Here is a 7,103-nt window from a genome sequence, read left to right as displayed (position 1 = left end):
TCCAAAGACCGCAAAAAGCTCAAGAAAAATGTGGAGCCAGAGGCCGGAGAGGGGGAGTCGGGGAATCTGAGCAGAGGGAGAAAGGGAGGCCCTAATGGGAAAATGTTTGAGAACCTCCGATAAGCATCTAAGAAGTCCTATTGAAGAAACCATTCTCTAGAATTCACAAACCCCAGAAGAAAGTTCAAATTCTTTTCTCCTTACGATTTTGATATCAAGCCCAGCTCCCCTCCCTCTTGAGAATCCTTTCCTTCCATCCCCACCCTAATGTGTCCTCCAGACTTGGCAAGAGGACTCTCCCAGCTGCCTCTCTGTGGCCATGCCTCCTCCTGCCTTCACCCCCAGCTCCCGTGCCAGGACCTCTCCCGGACGGGAGAGCCTGAGACAGACCTGAGCCTCCTGACCCCGGCTGGCTTCCCTGTGGTCCACCGCAGACACAGCAGCCGAGGGGAAGAAGGCTCAACACAGGGAGGCCGATGGTGGGACTTGGAGGGGTCAACCTGGAATGAAGCTTTGAGAAGGTCCAGGGTGGGGGAAGGGCCAGGCCCACTGTCTTCAGTTTGCCAGCTGGGGCAAAGGCCAAGGGCAAAACTGAGAGGCAGACGCTGAGGTTACTGAGCCAGACAAGCTTGGCTGAGTCCAGAGCCATGCTCAAGGACGAAGGGCGGCGGAGCTGGTGCTGAGGCCCTGAAGACACCGTGGGCCAGAGAAGGGAGCATGGCGTGGATGAGGTGGATGGTCGGCAGCCACAGGTGGCCCTGGGCATCCACACAGTGGACTGAGTCAGCAACCCAAGCTGGAGGCATGGAGAGGGCACCTGGGCCTGGAACAGGCCTCTTCAGAAGCAAGCACAGGCAAGGTGCTGGGTAGGACAGAGACCAAGGCCATTCCATCAAGGAGGCCCCATGAGAAGCCGAGGTGGTAGCAGGCCCAGCGGTCTTGCACCATTCCCAGCGAATGATGCCCAGGGCGGCTTTGATCCTGGCAGCGTGCCCTAGCATCACGGGGGTGGGCGGCCTCTGTCCAGGGAGCCAGCCCCTCTCCTCTGCTGCCTCGTTAAAATGGATCCTCCCTCCCCACCCCTTCCTTGTGCAACATCCTAGACTCTCCTCTGCCCCCGGCTTCCCCACGACACCCCACCCTCACTCTCCCTCTCCCATTCCACCTGCTGCGATCCACCGCTCAGCCTTTCTTCGGCCTGAGTCAGCAAGCGTGCAAGCTGCCTCCTCCAGGCCTAGAAGGGCAGGAATGGACACCCTTTGAAGGCTTCTCCTTGACAGCCTGGCTCTCCTCCTGGCTGTGTGACCTGGAGCTTTCCACATCATCTCTCTGTGCTTCATCCCTGCAGGGAAACAAGGAAGGTTCTTGTAAGCCCCTGTGCTCTGCAGTTCTTCTTGCAATATTAGTACAGCTGGGATCTCCTGCATTCTAGACACTGAGCCAAGAAGTCTTCAAGGCAATTGAAGTTCAGAGAGGTTTAAACCGATTACCCAGGACTGCACAGCTGAATCTAGACTCTGATCTGTTTGTCTCAGGTTGGATGCACAAGAGCCTCATTGAGCATGGGCTGATTTGCTGCAATGCATGTTCTAACAGTGACAGACGGGAGAAACTCAGTGGGGTCAGCAGGCTAAAACAGCTCCGGGTCCCCGAGGCCTGGGGCTTTAGTGATGTTGCCCCCAGGATGGAAGGTCTCCCCAAAGGCGGCTGAGCCTATTCCCAAGAGTCTCTGGTGACTGCCGTGCACCCAGCCTGGACCCTCTCTCTCTCCCACTCAGAAAAGCACAGCTGTGCAGACTGGCCATGAACAACAAAGATGGTGGCATGAAGGGCACCCGCTGCACTGCCCTCTGGGAGATTCCAGCCCTGCAAACAGCCTCTGAGTCCTTGTGCAGGGACAGGCAAGGGGAAATCAGCCCAGCCCTTGCTTCCTTCTACAACACCCCGGCAGCCCAGAGCCTGGGTCGGAAGCCTAGGCTTAGGAGGTCCTGGGCTTGCTGGGCACTGAGTCAAGGCCTCATTCAGGGGAAAGTTGCCTCTACCGTGCTGGGGCCTCAGCTTTCTCCTGTTAATTGAGATAATGATCCAACTCTCAGGGCTGCTTTAGCTTGAAAGGGGCTTTGAGATGCTGGGATGAAAGGCACCGGAGTTGAGTACAAACCAGCACAAGCTGTCCAGGGAGTGGGAGGCCTGGCCCTGAGCCTTCTCCAGCCCCCATGCTGAGTCACTTCCTCCTTCTTGCTTGGATTTTGCCTCGGTAATCCAGAGACACTGAACTCTCCTTTCATGACAGTTAGGGGGTGGGGTGGGGAGGTCTTCCCAGAGAGTGTATGCAGGACACAGGCCAGGCATGAACCTCAATTCACCATCACTGGGCCCCCGCCCGGGAGATGTGCTGGTCTGGATGCTGGTGGGGAAGCTACCGCGCATTTATAGCTTTATGACTCTCTCTTCCCATGGTTGGGGAGGGTGAGGCGGCTCAGGGAGGGGCATCCTTTTGTTACACCTGAAGAAAGTAAGGAACAAAGAGGTAAGGAAGCTTCCCAAGGTTTCCCAGCACATCTGAGGAGAGAGCAGATCTGAAGCCTTCTGACCCCCTGTGTCCTTCCCTCAGAGGGTGGCCAGACCCCAAGTTACTCATTCTTTTAAATATGAGGCTCTCCTACGAGCTTCTTGGCCCCATGCTTTGGGTTACCAGCACCGACACGGGCTTTGCCTTCAAGGAATATCTTCTCCTGGTCCACCAGTATCTCTTTAGTACATGGAAGGATCACTAGATATTTCAGGATAAAAAACAAAAACCTGAGGCTTGAGCAAGGGAGTGAGGTCTTCCGGAAGGTCAGAGTGAAGAGGTGAGCATTGCCAAGGGCAGGATTCTGGTGTTGGCCTCTGCCCATGGACTAGAATTGCAAAGTCCTCCAAGAAAGGCTCCTCTTGCAGGCCTTCAGTTGGCCTCCCTGAGATTCCAGAGGGCTTGGGTTCCCTTCACCTGGTGGACCTCAACTCACCTCCCCCCAAGAGGCTGGGTTTCCAATTCAGCACTCCCACAGGGAGCTAACAGTTAGCCAGACCCCACTCTGGGCCAGTCCTATGCTACAGACAAATAAGACATGCTTCCTGCACTTAAAGAAGAAACATGAGTGGGCCACCAGAGCAAGAGAGGGAGGAACAGATGTGAGCTGGCAGGGACCACGCTTTGGGAGCCGAGGAGGAGGACTGAGCAAAAGCCCAGAAGGCTACTCACTGGCACTTTGGAACCGAACGCTCCCCTTTTCCTTGTTTAGGCAACACCCCCAGTTCAAGGGGGTGGCATCCCTTAAGCCAGCAGGACCTAGCTGAGTTCCGATGGAGCTCTGGGTGGTTCTCCTCCTGTGAGCTTTCTCTTCCCCAGACACCCAAAGAGTAGGGGTGATACCACCAGCTTCAAAAGCAATGGGAGGGGTTTGCGTGATGAGGAAGGAACTCTCGGAAGGAAGGCGAGGGTGGATAAGGCCCAGAACCACCAGCTGAGGGAGATTGTGTAAGGACTTTCTGGGAGGGCTTTCCAGGAGGCTGGGGCTTGGGCCTGAGGCTGGGAGCTGTCCGCAGTGACCTCTCAGGTGTCCTGGGGCTTGGGCACGTCTGGAAGCTGCAGGCGGCGCACAGGACCCAGAAAGAGTGAGTGTGAGGGAAAACCCCCGCAAAGGGTTTGTTTTTCCTATTTTTCTGGGCTCGGGGCTCGCTCCTCCTGGCACTGGTCCTTTCTGGGGCCCCAGCTCCAGCTTGTTAGTTTTAACTGGAACAATTTCCTTTGAACTCAGCTTGAATTAGCATCACCATGGCGATGGATCCGAGTTTTCACTAGCCGACCTGGTCTTCACCCTTCAAGCAATTAGCTCCAAGGAGCAAAGCAGAAGGAGGAGGAGGAGGAGGAAGGGAGAAGATGAAAGGGGGAGGGTGGAGGGAGACATGGGGAGGGAGGGGACGGAGGTGGAGGAGGAGGGGAAAGGTAACGGAGTAGGAGGAGTAGGGGAGCGGGGAGAGGGATGGGTGAAAGATGAGGAGAGGGCAGGCAGTGGGAAGCTGGAGGGAGGAGGAAGGAGGTGAGGAAGTGTAGGAGGGGCTCCCAGAACGGCTGCTGGCTGGGCTGCACCTGCCTGCGGGGAAGCCAAGCAGCGAGGGAACCAGCAGATGCACCTTCCACACGTAGCCTGGGAGGCAAGGTGCACTGTTCCCACTTTCTTAGGGGAGAGCCGGCAGCCAAGCCCCTGGCACAGTCACCCCCAGGCAGTAAGCCTGAATCCTGCAGGGACCAGGCCGGTCAGAGCCAAAACAGAGCCTCCAAGGCTGAGAACTGAGGAGGAGTCACAGATCCCACACTTACTGGCCCCACAACCTTGGTAAATGGCAATGGGGGAGAGGGCCCAGCGGGAGGACTACCCTGGCATGGTGGTCTCTGTGAGGTCATTGCTGGCCTGCTTCTCTGCTCCCTGGCTGGTTTGGGAGCTTCCAGATGTCTTAGTCATTGGTGAGTTCCCGGACATGAGCACCAAGCCTGACACACATTAGGCAAGCAATAAGGGTTTTTGCAAACAAAATAACAAGTGGATGAACTATTGTTTTTTTAATGGGTGATGAGAGCAAGGAAAGGGGCATAGCAAACGAGAATCCTCCAGAATTTGATGGAGTCGAGATTATCTTTTTTGTTCCACCTCCTCCAGGAAGCCCTCGGGGACTTGTCACTCCTCCTGCCACCTCCCCAGGCTCCTCACCTGCCCTGAAGCCCCTGAAATCATCCCCATCACTCATCCATCTCCCCAGCTAGGTCGGGCTCCGCAAGAACAGGGACTGTGCCTCGTTCTCCAGCTCCTTGCCTGCTCCAAGTACCAAGTCTGTGCTCTAAAAATGTCTGTGAATGCATGAACCTGAGTATTTGTGGAACGCCTGGACCATCGTTCAGCTGTGGCCCGCGCAGGGCCAGGTGTCAGGCTTCCGGAGGCCAGTCAAGGCGATCCCTGGGTGAAATAAGTATGTAAACAGGACTGGAGGTGCAGCAAGCCAAGTGAAAACCAGGGACCCCAAGAGGGTGAGGTCACGGGGGCAGGGGTTCTGAGGACGCCTGTTCCTGTCTGCTCTCCAGAGAACTCAGGGGGAGAGGTGTTTCTTAGGCCCTTGAGGGCACAGAGCATTCGAAGAAAGAAAAACGTCTGTCACTTCTCAAAAGGAGTCAGATGGGGGCGCCTGGGTGGCTCCGTCGTTTGAGCCTCTGACTCTTGGTTTCAGCTCAGGTCATAATCTCACGGTCTTGAGATCAAGCCCCAATTCAGCTCCCTGCTCAGTGCAGTCTGCTTAAGACTCTGTCTCCCTCTCCCTCTACTCCTCCCGTTCATGCTCACTCTCTCTCTCTCTCAAATAAATAAATCTAAAAAAATTTAAAAAGGAGTCAGATGGGAAATGTGCTCTATCAAAGTCTGTGTGGGACCTTCTGAACTGACCCTGAAGGGAAGGACCCAGGTGTGGTTCTACAGGATCAAGAGTGGTCTCTAGGGGATAATGACAGCCCAGGCCCCCTTGGCTGGTCGTGAGGATTGGCTGAGGCAGGGCTGGCGAAGCACCCAGCACAGCACCCGGCGTGCGGGAGAGCTCAGTCAGCCTTGGTTGGTGTCACCCGGCATCCCTCTGAGGCTGGTTTCCCACGTGTAAAATGGAAGTAAGATCCTGCCACTTTGTTTCATCCACCCCCTGCCTCCACACAAAGGAGCACCTTTCTTTTCCTCGGCCCTCTATCCAGCGCCATCAGCATTCCCATCCATCCCAAGAACTGCCCTTTTCTCCCTCTGTCCGCATTTCTGGCCCTTAGCTCCCTTGACATTGTTCCACCTCCCTCCCGGCCCTCTCTTCTCCCAAGTCCTGCCTTGGGCCTGTCTGTCTCTCCCTCCCCTTTCCTCCTCTGCTGCTCATTATAAAAAAGAAATCTTTCTAAATACGCCAAAAATGCACTCATCCCCCACGGACCCCAGTCTAGCACAAAGGGCTGGTTCTTTCTGGAGGCTCCATGTGGCCTCCTTCTTGCCCACTGCCTTTGAATCGTGGCCTCGTTCACATGACTGGAAGGGCTAACTGGAGATTTTCCCATGTGGCTGGGTGGGGAGGAGGCTGGGACGGCCTGGAGTTGGTGAAAGAGGGTGGAGACAAGCAGGCTAGGATCTTCCCGAGTTTGGTTTGTTCTCCAGGGGAAAAACAAACTGCTTACTTGATATCACGAATAGCTCCTTGAAACCTGAAGAATTTCACTGGATTTGAGGGAAGGATTCAAGTTAGTAAATCAGGAGGACTGTGCTGGACCAGGCTATCAGGTGGAATGTTAGGTCTCAAGGACAGTGCAGAGTTGGCCCTTCTCCTGGGGCAGGTTGGCAGTCCTTTGGCCTAGAGGCAGAGGAGGGCCTCCTCCCCACCCCACCCCCTCCCCACCCCCAGTGCTCTCTGTCCACAGGGGCACTGACCCAGAGGGTGAGCAGCCCCTCCCCTCCAAAGCCAGGATGACCTTGCTCAGGAAAGAAAGACAACTGACGCATTCAGGAATGGGAGAGGAAGACAGGGGCAGAGGAGGGGGCATCCAAGGCCTTCTCCCAGGGGCTCTGAGACAGACCCGGGCGGGGCTGGCTAGTGGAGGGCCTCAGACTTTTCTGTCCAGGCCTTGGCCTCAGCATTCCCTGCGCTCAGGTCCCCTGTGGATTTCTGAATTTCCCACTGTCCTTCCAACATTTTCCCTCGGCCACCTCCCCTCCCTTCCCCACCCCACCCCACAACAGCTGGGCTGCTGGAAGTTAATGGTGTTCCTGAGTTAATCAAAAACTCCTGTACTTTGCCCTTGAATCAAGGCCATCGTTCCTTTGTCCCAGGGCAATAGGGTCAGCTTGCTCTCCTCTGGCTTAAATAGTGTTGGAAGAGTGAAAGGCGGCGAGGAGAAAGGAACTAATGTTTAGCAAGGCCTCCTGCTATTGGGCCCTGGGCTGGGTGCTCAGCAGATGCTGACCTTATAACTGTCCTCCTGATGGGGAGGGGCAGCTAAATGCAAACTCCAAGTTGCACTTGAGAAACTGAGGTGCAGGGGCGCCTGGGTG

At 55.8% G+C, this 7,103-nt stretch overlaps 1 long non-coding RNA gene across 1 annotated transcript; it reads left to right on the top strand.

The window, feature by feature from the left end:
* The first annotated feature begins 3,316 nt into the window (after positions 1-3,316).
* Positions 3,317-5,418, top strand: LOC145716075 (uncharacterized). Its single transcript, XR_014138404.1, has 2 exons — positions 3,317-3,657; positions 4,701-5,418. It is a non-coding gene; the product is annotated as an uncharacterized LOC145716075 (long non-coding RNA).
* Positions 5,419-7,103: the final 1,685 nt, after the last annotated feature.

This window comes from Leptonychotes weddellii, chromosome 11 (assembly GCF_054177405.1).
Source record: "Leptonychotes weddellii isolate Sample4059 chromosome 11, ASM5417740v2, whole genome shotgun sequence".
Taxonomy (NCBI): Eukaryota; Metazoa; Chordata; class Mammalia; order Carnivora; family Phocidae; genus Leptonychotes; species Leptonychotes weddellii.
This window is presented reverse-complemented; position numbering and strand designations above follow the sequence as displayed.